Source organism: Oryctolagus cuniculus, chromosome 16, assembly GCF_051225735.1.
Source record: "Oryctolagus cuniculus isolate XC-2025 breed Fujian yellow rabbit chromosome 16, ASM5122573v1, whole genome shotgun sequence".
NCBI lineage: Eukaryota > Metazoa > Chordata > Mammalia > Lagomorpha > Leporidae > Oryctolagus > Oryctolagus cuniculus.
In genome coordinates this window covers 13,473,319-13,490,248 of record NC_142882.1, presented here as the reverse complement: position 1 = coordinate 13,490,248, position 16,930 = coordinate 13,473,319, and the positions used below count along the sequence as shown (strand labels likewise).

The 16,930-nt window shown below is 45.2% G+C and overlaps 2 long non-coding RNA genes across 3 annotated transcripts; one reads left to right on the top strand and one right to left on the bottom strand.

Moving 5' to 3' along the window:
* Positions 1 to 4,813: 4,813 nt before the first annotated feature.
* On the top strand, positions 4,814 to 11,624 carry LOC149121505 (uncharacterized). 2 transcript variants are annotated; one of them, XR_016223276.1, is made up of 3 exons: positions 4,814 to 5,080; positions 10,144 to 10,279; positions 10,908 to 11,621. It is a non-coding gene; the product is annotated as an uncharacterized LOC149121505 (long non-coding RNA). The 2 variants fall into 2 exon arrangements; XR_016223277.1 differs by lacking the exon at positions 4,814 to 5,080 and adding an exon at positions 9,745 to 9,875 and having other exon boundaries at positions 10,908 to 11,624.
* Positions 7,049 to 8,467, bottom strand: LOC149121506 (uncharacterized). Its single transcript, XR_016223275.1, has 2 exons — positions 8,209 to 8,467; positions 7,049 to 7,730 (listed from the first exon to the last, which is right to left on the bottom strand). It is a non-coding gene; the product is annotated as an uncharacterized LOC149121506 (long non-coding RNA).
* Positions 11,625 to 16,930: the final 5,306 nt, after the last annotated feature.

Sequence of the window (16,930 nt, the reverse complement as noted above, 5' to 3'; positions counted from 1 at the left end):
CTTTTGGAAGCATTTAGTTCTGTTTTTTTTTTTCTACTTTAAGTCCATGGGTGCAGCAGCCATTCCATCTCTCTTGATTACAGCAAGAAATCAGTGTCTGCCTGTTACAGAAAAAGAAAAAAAAAAATCATGATTTCTTTTCCTGTGTTCCCACAGCTGCAGAAGCTGCACTGGTATGGCTGTGCCATGGCAGGATGAACTGGTGTCCTAAGGAATCCCGAAGGTAAGTTTTGGGGTCCCACGCAACTGCTTGGGCTCCAGGACCCAGGGAATGTCCATTGGTTAGCTTCCTAAGGGTTTCATGAGAGTGACATTTCTGGATGGACATGCAGAGCTAGATGAGGAAGCTGGGGTTGAAGGTAGGGCTGTCCCCTGCCCTGTGCCCTGATTGCTGTTCCCCAACAAGCCCTAACTGCTGGCTTTTCCCCCCAGCTCCTGCAGAGGGCCAGCACCCAGATGATCGTGGTGGTCTTGGAAGTGGGAACAGAGCTGCAGCTTCGCCTGGGAGCTGAGGGCCTGGTGCTGGCCTCACAGACAGCCCTGCAGCTCACACTGGGCCATGTGGTGGTCGTGGTGGTCCCTGAGAACGTCCTGACAGCAGCAGAGGGGCTCTGGTTCCCTGCCCAGGTCCGCTGGCTCCTGCTCACAGGTGCTGACCCCACCTGGGAGATCAGCATGGAAGACGGATCTGCCGTTCCCCAGGGAGCAGTCGCTGTGTGTGTCCCACAGGCACACAGGGAGGCTGTTGCTCCCCACGGCTCCCAGCCACCGTTGGCATGCCCAGGCAATGCAATGCCAGGAGCTGCTCCTCTCATTGCCCCAGCCCCCTCTTCCTCACCCCTCGCTACAGAGCTGCTGCCACTCTGGGCTACTCCCATATGCCCAAGCCTCACCCAGAGAGGCATCCTCTGCCAGCTGAGTTCCAGTTGAGCCTCCATGGCCTGGAACCCCTGGCCTGCTCTCTCCTCAGACCTCTGCCTCCCTCTCCCAGCACAGGGCCCAGAGCTTGCATCAAGGCCAGCCCCAGGCCAGGCTGCAAGGCACACAGACGTCTCTTCCAACACTGATGCACCAGGAGCCCTCAGGCTCCACATAAACTGCAGAGATGCTTACATCAAGGCCATGGACACCTGCCCCTTCTGGATTCACCCATCCCTGACATCACCCCCGAGTATGCACGGGGGACACTGCAGATGTGTGGTTCTCTCAGATCTGCCACAGGTGCTGGAGAGATAAATAGTGGTAGTGATGAATTTGGGGTGTCAGTGATTTCCAGTGTCCTCACTGTCAATGGGATGAGAATTTTGGGTGACACCATTGTAAATACCTAAAATCCAATTGTAAATAATAGAACACTGTGAAAAAAATCAAAATAGCAGCACTGTGAGTCCTTACACATCTTGCAATTATTGAAGGTGAATTTGGACAGTTTGGGATTGTCAGGTTTATCTGGGGCCTCTAACTCTTGTGAAACCTGTGTACATACCTGGTGTGTATGATGAACTAAAGTTTTTTATGCAGTCCTTCTGTATTTGTGAAACACACTCTGGATTTAGACTTTGAATGGTGAGATGGCATTGGTATATGCCACCTTGATGGGATTGAATTGGAATCCCCTGGCGTGTTTCTAACTCTATCATTCAACCAATGGTATTAAGTAGAACAAAAAAAAATACTAAAAGGAATGAAATAGCAAATTTTTGCTTGACAGTCAGGACAAGGGCTGATCAAGTCATTGTTTTTCATAGTGTCCATTTCACTTCAACAGGTTTCCTTTTAGGAGCTCAGTTAGTTGTCACCAATCCGGGAGAACATATGATATTTGTCCCTTTGGGACTGGCTTATTTCATTCAGCATGGTGTTTTCCAGATTCCTCCATTTTGTTGCAAATGACTGGATTTCATTTTTTTATTGCTGAATAGTATTTTATAGAGTACATATACTATAATTTCTTTATTCAGTCTCATGTTGATGGGCATTTTGGTTGACTCCATGTCTTAGCTATTGTGAATTGGCTACTCCTCTTCTTATCCAACTCTCTGCTATGGCCTGGGAAAGCAGTGGAGGATGGCCCAAGTCCTTGGGCCACAGACCCATGTGGGAGACCTGGAAGAAACTTGTGGCCCCTGGCTTCAGATGAGCCCAGCACCTGCCATTGCAGCCATTTGGGAAGTGGATCAATGGAGGGAATTCCTCTCTCTCTCTGCTTCTCTGTTACTCTGCCTCTAAATAAAATAAATAAATCTTAAAAAAAAGAAAATCAGCCATTTTGAATGTCTGTATCCAATATAGAAGGCTTGGGGTCTAGTCCTAGCTCTTCTCCCATTTCCAGCTTCTTGCTGATGTGACCTTGGGAGATGAAAGTTGTAGCTGAATGTTTAGGTCCATGCCACAGCTGTCTGAAACCTGCATTGGGTTCTGAGCTGGTCCAGACCCTGGTCTGCCTATTGTAGCCATGTCTCTCCCTGTCTCCCCAATTCTCCCTCTCACCATTTCTCTTTCAAATAAATTTTCAAAAAATAATGAGTAGCGGGGCCAGTGCTGTGGCACAGCATGTTAACGTCCTGGCTTAAAGTGCCAGCATCCTATATTGGCTCCAGTTCGAGTCCTGGCTGCTCCACTTCAAATCCAGTTCTCTTGTATGGCCTGGGAAAGTGGTAGAAGATGATCCAAGTCCTTGGGTCCCTAAACCCACATAGGAGACCAGAAGGAAGCTCTTGGCACCTGGTTTTGGATCAGCACAGTTCTGACCATTGCAGCCATCTAGGGAGTGAACCTAGGGAAGATTCTCTCTCTCTCTCTCTCTCTCTCTCTCTCTCTCTCTCTGCCTCTTCTCTATGTGTAACTCTGACTTTCAAATAAATAAAAATCTTTTGAAAAATTAGTAATACATCTTCAGAAAATAAAAATAAAGCATAAACCCTCCACATCTACATTTTTGCAATTAAAATTTCATCATGGTTATAAAAACATAATATCCACAAAGTTAATCCTTCCTTCCTGAATGAATTTGTTAAGTCTCAAGAAAAGGAAACATCATATTATTCAACCCCTATAAGATGGGTGGGTGGGGGTTTGAGGAAGTTACAGATATGATGTCTTTAAAATCCTTACTTAATGCATACTAAACTGATCCTCTGTAAAAAAAAAAAAGAAAAAGAAATTATCAATTCCCAACTTGACTCTCACTGGGATTAAACATGACAATAGGTCTGCTCTGATTTCATCATCATTAAAAAAAAAATCATCTATTATTTTTCACTTTATGTTTCTGTGTGGGAGCAAACTGTTGAAATCCATACTTAATGTATACTAAGCTGATCTTCTGTATATTAAGATAATCGAAAATGAATCTTGATGTGAATGGAAGGGGAGAGGGAGTGGGAAAGGGGAGGGTTGTGGTTGGGAGGGACGTTATGAGGGGGGAAGCCATTGTAATCCATAAGTCGTACTTTGGAAATTTATATTCATTAAATAAAAGTTTAAAAAAAAAGAAAAGTAAAAAAAAAGATTTATTTATTTACTTATTAATTGAAATTCTGATTTACAGGGAGAGACAGAGAGAGCAAGCAAAATTTTCCATCTGCTGGTTCACTCCTCCAATGGCCTCAATGGCCAGGCCTGGGCCAGGCTGATGTCGGAAGCCTGAATCTCCATCCTGATCTCCCACAGAGAAGGCACAGGCTCAGGTAATTGGGCCATTACCCGCTGCTTTCCCAGGGTCATTAGCAGAAAGCTAGATGGAAAGTAGAGTAACTGGGACTTGAACCAGCTACTGGGACTTGAGCCAGCCATAGAAAGTGGCAGTCTGTCACAGTGGCAGCTTAGTGCACAGGGCCACATTGCTGACCTTGTCTTTTCATTCTAAATAAAAGGAATCCTACTCTATTTCTTTTAAGATTTATGTATCTGAGAGGTAGAATTGCAGAGAGAGAGAGAGAGATTTAAAGGACTTTTATCTGCTGGTTCATTCCCCAAATGGCCACAACAGCCAGAGCTGAACCAATCCGAAGAAGAAGATTCTTCCAGGCCTCCCAATCAGGTGCAGGAGCCCAAGCACTAGGACCATCTTCCACTGCTTTCCCAGGCCATCAGCAGAAACCTGAATTGGAAGTGGAGCAGCCAGGACACAAACTGGCATCAATGTGGGATGCTGGCACCACAGGTGGAGGCTTAGCCCACTATGCCACAGTGCTGGCCCCAGGAATACTTCTCTTGACCCAGTGTCTGTGTATGTGATGCCACATTTCCATCATCAATTTCTCTGATATGTGGCTGTTCTCAGTATCTCTTAGTATACGAGCCTGATGCTTAGGAGGAAGAAGGAACCAACAATGCCTGCACACTTATGGAAAAGTGCACCCCCATCATATTTGGTCATGGCCCATGCTGGTTTCCAGTTTCACGTGACTATACATTTTTGGACCCAGACTTCATTTTTATGCAGCTTCATTCTCAGTACATCTAGGTTCTGCTTTGTTCCCACATTTTGTGGAAAGTAGGAGTCACGTTTAAATCACATGTGGTAGTTTCTCTTGATGATTTTCTTATTTGCAGGACTGGATGTCCTAGCTGGTGATTCTTGTGAGTGAATTGATAATACAGAAAGAGGGACACTTTTTTCTTGGTTTCCTTAAAAATATTTTTTTTTATTTCTTTGAAAGTTAGAGTTAAAGAGAGAAGAAAAGGAGGAGGATGGAGGGAGGGAGAGAGAGAGACAGAGAGACACAGAGAGAGAGATACAGAAAGAGATAAAGAGATACAGAGAGAGAGGTCTTCAAATCATTGGTTTACTCCCGAAATGGCCACTACAGCTGGGGCTGGGCCAGGCTGAAGCCAGGAGCTAAGAGCTTCACCTGGGTTTCCCACATGGGTGAGGGGCCCAAGCACTGAGGCTGTCTTCTTCTGCCTTCCCAGGTGCATTAGCAGGGAACTGGGGAAGAAGGTGAGCAGCCGATTCTTGAATCAGTGCCCATATGCGATGCCGGCATCTCAGGCAGAGGCTTAAACTGCTACGCCCTAACACCAGCTCTAGAAGGAATATGCTGACCACTTGATCCACTAATCTCACTGTTTCCTGGTGAGTTGGAAGAGATTTGCTCTTTTATCCAGAAAATATTTCATAGTAGTGATATTCACATTTTGCTATACTATATCATTCATTCCCTGAAATAATTGTTTATGAATGTTTACACTGTTAAATTTGATTTTTGAAAAGAATATTACAAAGAATGTTACTCACAATTTGTATGAACTCCTCAGAGAAGTAGAGATAAATTCATCACCTTATGTGAGTTTCTGATTAGAACTCCACCTAATTGTCCAAACAGACCACCTTGGGATGTCCTTAAAGGAAAGAGTGTTTGGGGTGAAAAAGATTTACTTTATTTATTTGAGAGAGAGCAAGATCCCAATTGCTGTTTCATCCCCAAATGCATGCAATCATGGGGTAGGGATAGGCCAGACCAAGTATTGGGAATTCAATCCCAGTAACCTCGTAGGTGGCCAGGACCCACCTACTTGAGCTATCACCTGTTGCTTCCCAAGGTACAAAGACATGGAGTAGAGCCTGAACTTGAACTCAGTTACTCCAGTATTGGAGTGTGCATATCAAGCATGCTCCACAACTCCCAGCCCAGAAAAGACTGGAAAAGACTCATGGCATTGAGAAATACTGAGGGATATGAAGATCACCTTAATTGAACTTATGTAGGAGTTGTGGACATGCTTTTGAGATTATGTTTCTGAGTGTGTATGCAAGAGTGTGGTAGGGAGGGTGTGAGCTTTTCTCTCTCTCTCTCTCTCTCTCTCTCTCTCTCTCTCTTTCAAGATTTATGTCTTGGGGCTGGCACTGTGGGGTAGTGGGTTAAGCCTCCACCTGCAAGGTTGGCATCCCATATGGGGGCCGGTTCGAGTCCAGCTGCTCCTCTTAGGATCCAGCTCTTTGCTATGGTCTGGAAAAGTGGCTGAAGTTGGCCCAAGTAATTCAGCCCCTGCACCCATGTAAGAGACCAGAAAGAAGCTGCTGGCTCTTGGTATCAGATCAGCCCAGCTCCATCTGTTGTGGCCATTTGGAAAGTGAGCCAGTGGGTTGAAAATTCTCTCTGTCTGCCACACTCTGTATGCAACCTCTCAAATAAATACATAAATCTAATATTTGTATATTTATTTGACATCAGAATTACAGAGAGAAATAGAGAGATGGAGAAAAAGAGATCTCTCATCTGCTGTTTCCCTCCCCAAATGGCTGAAATGGATAGGGATGGCCCAGGCTGAAGCCAAGAGACAGGAAATCCATCTAGGTCTCCTTCATGGGTGCAGTGGCCCAAGGATTTGGGCCATCCTTTGCTGTTTTCCGAGGCACATTAGCAGGGACCTGGATTAGAAATGGAACAGCCGGGACTCAAACCAGTGCTTATATTGAATGCCTGTGCTACAGCCATGGACTTAACCTCTTGCACCACAACTCTGGTTCTGAGCTTCTGATTCTTGGAAGTGGACATCACTGTCTTGAGAACGACCCTCCCTGTCTGTTCACTGTGGCCTTGAACAAAGGTGGCATCTTCCAGCCTATAATGTGCCTTTTGAAATGTGTGCTTGTGAAAGAAAATAAATACAACAAACACAGAACTCATTTTTGTATTTTGTTCAACCAAAAGAAGCCAAGTAGCATCATTACAAACATAGGATATCAAATTGTAAAGATTTGACTAAACTTCTTCTTCTGAATTCAAATCTAGGATGTATATCATGAACCCAGTGCATATCCATATAAAATTTGAATACCTAAGTTTATTTATAGAAATCACAAGAGATACAAACACCATCTTCCACAGCATAGCTCTAGGGACTCTGGCAAAATCCCCTTCCTCCAAGTACACCAAATACAGAGCTCCAGTTCTCTCCCAAGCATCTCCAGCTGGTGACAGTCTGGAGAGAGCACATGGCATATCTGCACAGCACCAAACACCCACAGTGTCCCCCTCACAGAGAAGGGGTTGAGGTCAGGAATGGGGGAATCCCAGAAGGGGCAGGTGTCCATGGTCTTGCTGTCAGCTTGTCTGCAGTTTGTGTGGGGCCTGAGGGCCCCCAGTGCATCAGTGCTGGAAGAGACATCTGTGCACCTTGCAGCCTGGCCTAGGGTGGGCCTTGATGCAAGTTCTGGGCCCTGAGCTGGGAGAGGGAGACAGAGGCAGAGGTCTGAGGGCAGAGCAGGCCAGGGGTTCCAGGTCATGGAGACTCAACTGGAACTCAGCTGCAGAGGATGCCTCTCCAGTTGAGGCTTGGACATGTGGGAGTAGCCCAGAGTTGCGGCAGCTCTTTAGCGAGGTGTGAGGAAGAGGGGGCTGGGACAGTGAGAGGAGCAGCTCCTGGCATTGCATTGGCTGGGCATGCTGATGGTGGCTGGGGGCCTTGGAGAATACCAGCCACCCTGTCTGTCTGTGGCACACACATCAGCTGCTCCCAGGTAAGCCACAGACCCATCTTCAAGGTTGATCTTCCAGGTGGGGTCAGCACTTTGAGCGGGATGCAGGGGCCTGGGCAGGGAACCAGAGCCCTCTACTGCCTCAGGATGTGCTCAGGGACCACTACCACCACCACATGGCCCAATGTGAGCTGCAGGGCTCTCTGTAAAGCCCAGCACCAGGCTCTCAGCTCCCAGGTGGAATTGCAGCTCTGTTCCACTTCAAAGACTACCAAGATCATCTGGGTGCTGGCACTCTTCAGCCCTAGATGGGGAAGAAGCCAGGAGTTAGGGCTTGTCAGAAAGCAGCTGACAGGGTACAGGTGGCTGTGTCCTTACCTGAAACTCAGCCCCCAAATCCAGCTCTCCGTGGACACCCAAAAATGTCACTTTCCTGAAACCCTCAAAAAGATCACCAAGGGACGTTCCCTGGGCCCTGGAGCACAATCAGTCATGTGGACCCCAGGACATACACTCAGGGCTGCATGGAGTACTGCTTCATCATGGCATGGACAACGGCTGCCCTTCCTGGGCAGCTTCTGCACCTAGGGGAACACGGAGTTCATCGAGGGGAGGCGGCTGTCCCACGGGAGTCCCAGTGGAGGGGCATAGTTGCTCCCTCCACGGAGGTGGCTGCAGCCCTGGGCATCCTAGAGAAAGTCCCTCCCCCATTCCAGTCAGGCTTAGAAGGGGGAGCCTTTCCTAGTGGGGGCAGTCAGGTGAGAGCATAGAAAATGCCTTACCTGGCCTGGGACCCTGCTGCAGTCTCTGCCGTTTGGGGAGGTTGCCTTGTGTCCCGTGTGGTCTGCAGGAGAATGGGACTCAGTCAGCTGAGACCAGCGAGACCTGTTACACAAAGCCCCTAACTCATTGCAGCCCTGCAGCCCTGAGCCCATCCCAGTCCCCCAGATTCAACGCCCAACACTGGGGCTGCCTGAATCCCTCTTCTCCCCTGAGGGTGGGGATTTCTGATCTGCCAAGGCCCATGTGGATATTACAACATCAATTGGGGGCCATACCAACCACTCAGCTTAAAAAGGAGTCTGCTCTACTGTTCTGCATTCTGGGTCCCACCTGCAGATCCTTTAGCACAGGCTGAACAAAAGAGCATCACTGGACCCAGGGGCTGATGTTCCCATCCCTGAAACTGTGCTCACTTCAGCACACACCGACATGGGACAGGAACCTACGAGGCATCTCTCTCTCTCTCTATCTCTCACTCTCTCTCTCTCCCTCTCTCTCTCTCTCACACACACACACTCAATCTGTCACCTAGACACTCTCCTCCAACATACCTGCTGTCTCCAACAGGGCCTCTGGTCCCTTCTGGGCAGGAGTCACTGGGGCTGCTTGGGCGCCAGCAGCCACTCATGGTACAGATTCTCTGGTCTGTCTGTGCCAACCCCAGGTGATGTCTGCTTCCTGCAGATCTCCCATTGGCTCCTGCTCTTTCTCTTCACCTGAGGCAGAGGGATCAGCCCCCCAGCTGGTACCCCAGGTAACTTGAGTGCTAGAGAGATGTTCCTGCGGCCTCACACAGGCAGAGTGAGCTTGGACAGAGGGAGCTCCTGGGAATGCATCCAGGTGTGGGAGGCAGGGTTAGAGCCAGGGAGGAATGGTAGCCTTGGCTTCTTCCTCATATTCTCAGCCTGATGAGCTTATGGGGGGAAGGGTTTGCTAGGCAGAACTCAATCAATCAGAATAATGATCCGCTGGCAGTCTATCAATGAAAGTCAATCCAATAGAACCTCCCCTGATTAAAATCCCATCCAGTAAGAACTGCCTATGGTATGCAATTCTGTTAAACAATTCTCTTGCTCCTTATGTGATTGTTTTTCCAATAACCCTTGTGCAATTTTACAGGATTTGATTTTTATAGAGTAGTTTATTTATTTGAAAGTCAGAGTTTACAGAGGGAGATGGAGAGGCAGAGAGAGAGAAAAAAAATTCTTCATCCACTTGTTCACACCCCAGTTGTTTACATAGCCTTAGCTGTGCAGATCCGAAGCCAGTAGCCAAGAACTTCGACTGGGTCTCCCACATGGGTACAAGGGCCCAAGGACTTGGGCCATCCTCTATTGCCTTCGCAGGCCATAGCAAAGTGCTGGGTCAAAAGTGGAGCAGCCAGGACTAAAACCAGTGACCCTATGGGATTCTGATACTGCAGGTAGTGGTTTTACCTGCTATGCCACAGCCCCAGCCACAGGATTTGATTTTTGAAATCATCCTTTTTTCCTATTTACTACTGGTTTCCTTCCTTCCTTATTTATTTAGAAAGGCAAAGTGGCAGTGGGATAGGGAGACCCAAAGAGCCATCTTGCATCCGCTGGTGCTTTCTACTCCTTTTCCATACTCATCAGGGAGCAGGATTGGAAGCACTGGAGCCAGGACTCCAACCTGTGCCTCTAAGGTATGTGGCTGATTCCAGGCTGGCTTATTCCCCTGGGCCACAACAGCAGCACAATTTCTCCTGTAGCCTATTAAAACCAATGGCATATGCAAATTTCTGTGTATGGAAACTTTCTAGATTTTTACATATAAATATGTTTTCCATATATATTTTTTCTTGGTCTGTGGCTTATCCACTGATGGGATTGTGACTGGGGGAATTAATTGCATTTTTCCCGGTAGCTGTGGATTTCCCACTGTTTTGCTTATCTATTGTCTTCCTCTATAAGGACCAGCCAGAAGGCAAAGATCCAGCATTTTCCAAGAATCCACTGGCTGTATGCATCCTACTCTGAGGGCAGCCAGGCAAAACTTGTGACCATGGGAGAACCTGCGTCATTCTCATCTCCAAGCCAGCCCTCCCTGGTGAGTTGAGAATTATTGTGACCACCCAGTGTCCACTGGTGTACTTCTTTATTTACTTAAATTTCTCTCAGTAACTGACAGGATTTTTCTAAAGATTTAGTTATTTATTTGGAAGGCTGGGTTACAGGCAGAGATTGGGAGAGAAAGAGAGGGGGAGAAGCCCTCCACGTGCTGGTTCACTCCAACCATGGCCACAACTTCAAACATGGGGCTTCACTCCCTGGTTTTGAGTGACAATCAATGTCATCTACCCTTAATTATGTGAACTTTCTTGGGATCATAGACCAGATTGTTCTGAAATATTTCTTAATTTATTTCAAAGGAAGAGTTACATAGAACAATAGTAAGAGCTAGTGAAAGATGATCTTCCATCCTCCCCCTCTCTCCTTCTCTCTCTGGCACTCTGCTATCAAATAAAAACAAACCCTAAAACACACAGCTTTTTGTTCTCATCCCCTCAAACCGCCTGTGGTTCCAATGCACTTGGCCTCAAACCTTTTGGATGACAATGGTGCACAGTGCGAGGCAGCTTCCACCAGGAGAAGGGGAGGTGGAGGCACCTGGGACCCCTTCCATAGCTGGAAGTCTGTGTCTTCCACTCTGCTCAAGTTTGATTTTGTTTTCCAAGGGGAGACTGAGAAGAATGATTATTCCTGAGACCTTGCAAAGGAAGCAAGTAGCGCGTGTGTTGAAGGCCAAGCCGAGACCCAGAGAAGGCTCTGCACAGCCAGTCAGACTGACCAGCTGCATCTTCAAGAGTCTGATCACTCGAGTCTCTGCCCACCTGGGCAATGTGGTTCAACACTTGCTGACAGAGGGGTACCTGGAGAAGCCCCAGCAGGTCTGTGCACTCAGGCGACTGCAGGGGCTCTGCGCCAGCAGCAACGAGGGAGAGCCTTTACCCACTTTGGAATTTGCAAACTCCTGGAAGATGACAGCACCGGCAATCCCAAGCAGATCCCCAGGTCCGGTTGGTGCTGGGGGTCTGCAGTCCAGGCCCAAGCCTACCCCTGAGCCATCCTCCAAGGTGGTAGTGGTGATTCCACCAGCAGATCTGGGTGTCTCCTGGCCTCTCTCCAGCTGGCAGGTAACTCCTGAGGACATCAAAAGGCAGACAAGGAAAGTGAAGGAGCTGAGGAGGAGACTGGCTGAGGCCCTGCAGGCAGACAAGATCATCAGAGAGAAAGAGAAGGTGGGGAGGGGAGACTGAACATGGGGAAGCTGGAGAGAAGGGGCAGCCATGTGGTGCAGGCTCTGTGGGGGTGGGGGAGCCCCCAAGAAAGAGCTTTCCATGTTGGTCTTTGTGTGTAATGCCAGTTCGGCCCCCTTCATGGATCCAGTAATCCCCAACTGTACTTTATTAAACTCTGATAGAAAGGAAGTGTGGACTGTGCCTCTTTTTGTGGGGGACATGATAAGTTTCCCTTGAGAAAGTGTTTAAGTTTCTCTTTACAGTTTTTTTTTTTTTTCATTTTTACATCACCATCTTCATCGGTAATCTATTGAGGGATTATTGCCTTACTCATTTTTCTTCTTCCATTACTTAACATTAAAGGAAATGATGGCCCCTGCTCCAAAGACATTCTCTTCCTCTGATGTCCATGTGAATGATTTTCACTTTTAAAATTTTTTATTCATTTTTTGAGAGGTGGAGTTACAGAGAGTGAGAGGGAGAGACAGAGAGAAAGGTCTTGTATCCACTGGTTCTTTCCCCAAATGGTCGCAGTGGCTGGAGCTATGCCAATCTGAATCAGGAGCCAGGAGCTTCTTCTGGGTCTCCCACATTGGTGTAGGGGCCCAAGTGCTTGAGCCATCTTTTACTACTTTCCCAGGCTTCTCAGATAGCTGGATTGGAAGAGGAGCAACTGGGACACCAACCAGTGCCCATATTGGATGCTGGCGCACTACAGGTAGAGAATTAACCTACTGTGCCACAGGGTCAGCCTCTGAAGTATTTTCAGGTAAACAAATCAGTAGCATTTGGTACATTTGAAATTTTGGACAAGTTTCACCTCTGTTATTTTGATTGATACCATTGTTTACAATTCTTCTATATCAATCTACTGAAGAACAAAATCTTTTTAACGAATATGTAGTTGGCTAATTCCAACATCAGGGTCATGAGCTTCAAAATGTCACAGTTTTGAACATTCTGTTTAAATATTTCATCACAGGACCAGCTTGGTGGCCAAGCAGGTAAAGCTGCTACCTCAGACACTGGTTTCCCATATGGGAGTCAGTTCGAGTCCCAGCTGCTTCATTTCTAACCCAGCTCCCTGCTGATAAACCTGGGAAGAAAAGTGATAGCTGACTCAAGTGCTTGGGCCACTGCCACCCACATAGGGGACCCAGAAGAAACTCCTGACTCCTTGAATCAGTCTGGCCCAGCTGCTTATTGTAGAGACCATTAGGGGAGTGAACCCATGGATGCAAGATCTCTCTCTCTCTCAATCTCTCTCTCTCTCTCTCTCTCTATATATATATATATATGTCTTGAGCTCTGACTTTCAAATCAATAAATAAATCTTTTTTTAAAAAGTTCTCATGTTTGATCACACCTTGTTCCCTGAAATGTCAGAAGACAGAAACATTCACACACAAGAGACCAAATTTTTAAGCATGAGGGGAAAATGGCTTTTTCAAGCTTTCCTGATGTATAGTAATACAAATTTAGTACGTTTCATGTATGTATGTTGACAACTTTGGACATCGCATACATCATAGTATCATCATCACCATCAAAGAAGTAGACATTCATGGGCACCAAATCCCCTTAGGTTGGGTGGTAAAAAAAAATCTTAAGTATGAAAATAATCATATGGATAAGATTAAGTGTTAAAGTGCTCATAGAAATAGGATTAAGTGTCTAGTAATGATAATAATAATCATAATAATAGATTTAAAAGGAGAGACTGTTCCAACATGGGAAGCAGTCCACACAGCAGACTCATAGAATGATAATCACTTTAAGTAGCACTCTTAATTCAGAAACAACCCTCAAGGCATTCTGTTCTGGCTACAATGCCCACATGTGCATTTCAGGCATGGAAAGTGAAGACACTACTGCAAAAATGTGTCCTACATGAAGGACATCGGTGGGTGAAACCCCAGTGGAAAGAAGGTGTCTTCAAGAAAGGAGGTACTATTCTCTGAAGGGAGGAGAGAACTTCTACTTTGTTTATTGTCTTGTCTAAATCCTGATGATGTTTGTGGATTCAAAAGTCTTCCGTAAGGGCCGACTCTGTGGTGTAGTACGTAAAGCCACTGCCAGCAGTGTTGGCCTCACATATGGGTGCAATTTCAAGTCCCTGCTTCTCCATTTACTATACAGCTCTCTGCATGACCTGGGAAAGCAGTGGGAGTTGGCCCAAGTCTTTGAGCCCCTGCACTTGCATTTGAGACCTGGAAGAAGATCCTAACTCCTGGCTTTGGATGGGCACATCTCTGGCCATTGCAGCCATCTGGGGTGTGAACCAGTGGATGGAAGACCTATTTCTCTCTGCCTCTCCTCTTTGTAACTCTGCCTTTCAAATAAAATAAATAAAAAAAACATTTAAAAAAAGTTCCATAGCTTAGGCAGCTCTTGTCAGGAGCCTCAGTTAATGACTGGCGTCATACACAAGAGTGTTAATTGTTGAATTAACCACAAGAGTCACTGTGCACTAACTTCTCATGCAGGGCATCTGTCCTCAATGAGTTGTCCTCAATGAGATTTAACTGCGAAACCTGTTCTCAAAGTTTTATTTCATTTTAGTGAATTAAGTAGAAGATTTGAACATCCCTTGTCTCGACTGTTGAGGAACAGTTTTTTTTTTTTTCATGCAAATTGTTGAACTCTTTACTTACTACAGAGTTGGTCTTCTGTGTTAAAGTTAATTGGAAGTGAATATTAGTGGAGAATGGGACTGGGAGTGGGAAAAGGAGGAGGGAGTCTGGGCGTGTGGGTGGGAGAGCAGGTATGGTGAGAAGAATCACTATATTCCTAAAGTTGTACTTATGAAATTCATGAAGTTTGTATTCCTGAAATAAATGGCTTCTTTAAAAACAATAAAGTAGGAATTTGCATCCACATGCCTTTCTGAAGTATGAGAATTCACATCAAAAAATACCCAAGGACATTCCAGAAACCCGCTCAAAAATATTACAGAATCCTGATGATTGAATCAACAGCTCCCCCATCATTTCCATGGGTGAGGAAAATTTCTCCCACTTGAGTCCAGGAGGCCATGACCACTCAAGCAAAACTGAGCCTCTCCCAACAGAGAACTTGAGATTTGGAAATAAAAATGGGATTGCTTAGGACACTTGGTCTGGGATAGAAGCAAAAGATGGCCCATTTATTATATGTAGAATATATTTAGTAACTCAAGGGATATATAGGTTAAATTAGTCGAAGAGATTAAAGTCTAGGAAAAAGACAAATAGCTATATATAAAAAAAAATAGCCAAGAGTTTATTTCACATCTAATTATTTTTTTCTTGTAGTTACATTACTTGAAATAGTCTGTGCTTTTATTTACAGTCCATCATTTGGAGTAATTTACAATGAATTTGTCTAAGGGTCCCAAAGATGTATACCTAATATACCCTATATTAGGCATCATAAGCCCTGAAGATAAGGATTAGCTCACACTATGAATAGTTGTAATATCATGCGGAGATTTGGAAGTTTTGTTTTTGGTCATGCAGTAATCCTTATGATATCAAAAGAAAATGACATCCTCCTATATTAGAGATGTAACATAACATAAGTAGTATGTATACATAGGTTTAAATTTATAGAATGTACACTTTTTTAAGTTTGGGCCTACAAGATAACACAAGGTGTCTTTAAACAGAAATTGTGCATTCTGAAAAATCTATGGATCGATTTGTATTTGCTGAACCAAAATTGAGCTTGAATTATTGAATGTAAATAGAATTTTAAAATAAACCTACCACTCTATGTGTGACCTACCCAAAAATCATAGTGACTTATCCATCCATGATTTGCTTATGTTACTGAAAAAATAGGTTTAGCTTCCATAAAGATGCAACGAAATCTTTAGGATGTTTGCAAATAGCCCATACCCTAGCCAACTTTGAACTACATCATACACCTATCTTGATTGTGTTAAGTCAATTCCCAACTTGTTGGAAGGGTTCATGGACAAACATTTCTCACCATCTGAACCTATTACATGGTGGCCACCAAAAAACAAACAAACAATAACTAATTTCTACCAAAAAGAAACATTGAGGATAGGGAGGTCAAGGAAAAATAATAAGGACAGATGAGTACACATGCACTTCCTGCCTCTCATTTGAGTGCTCTCACTCTCTTTCCAAATATCCCTGTCCTACAGCTTCAGCATCTTCTAAGGAAAAGCCCATTTACAAACAGTGCTGGGCTCTGGCCTCAGAATCAGCCCTAAAGGCATTCGGATTCGGCTGAAAAGCCCATGAGAGTATTTCAGGCATGGAAAGCCCAAACACTCTGGCAAAAAAAAGGACCTAAATGAAAGATCTCTGTGAGTGAGATCCCAGTGGAACGAACAGGTCTCCAAAGAAGGAGGTACCTTTCTCTGAAGAGAGGAGAGAACTTCCACTTTGACTATGACCTTGTCTAAATAAGATAAGAGTCGATGAACTCAAAAGGCTTCCATAGCCTTGGAAACTCATGACTGGAGCATTAGAGACATCACTGATGCCATAAACAGGAGTGTCAATTTGTAAAGTCAACAACAGGAGTCACTGTGCACTTACTCCTCATGTAGGATCTCTGTCCTTAATGTGCTGTATATTGAGATTTAGTGCTATAACGAGTACTCAAACAGTATTTTTCACTTTGTGTTTCTATGTGGGTGCAAACTGTTGAAATCTTTACTTAATGTATACTAAACTGATCTTCTGTATATAAAGAAAATTGAAAATGAATCTAGATAAGAATGGAAGGGGAGAGACAGTGGGAAAGGGGAGGGTTGTGGGTAGGAGGGAAGTCATTGGTGGGGGGAGCCAATGTAATCCATAAGCTGTACTTTGGAAATCTATATTCATTAAATAAAGGTTAAAAAAAACAGTGCTGGGGAAGGAGATTCCTCTTATGATCAAGGCACCGTATTGCACACCACAATGTCCATAGTGTGTGGATTTTCCTCTAGGTCTTGAGTTGTTGGATAAAATTGGAGAGTTTCCCTGCCAAGCGTGCACATTACCAAGGCTTGGTTATCAATGCAAAGATGATAAAATGGCCTACTGAATTCAAGGAGGTATGGTTCCATGAGAAGAATTTGAAACAGAAGGAGGTGAGAAGAGATGATGTGTGAAATTTTAAATATGCGTTCAATTCTCATTTCACATGCATGCATAAAATATTATGTTCCTCACACAAGTCATCATCCAGTGTCTATCAAATGTGCAGGTTTCTATCAGCAGTTAGAGAATGGTAGTAACAAAGCTAATACAAGGAGGAAAGAAGCAAATTTAGTAGAAAGAAGCAAACTAATTCACAGAGATTCTACATATATTCCAACTGAAATAAATGAGTTTCCAGGCTGCTTGCCTCAAGCCTGCTTTCACCCGACTCCCAGGGTCTGTGTGGTGACTCCTCACCTCTTGCCCCCACCACGCTCCTCCTCTCAGAAATCAACTGCAACAGTGGATCATGGCTGC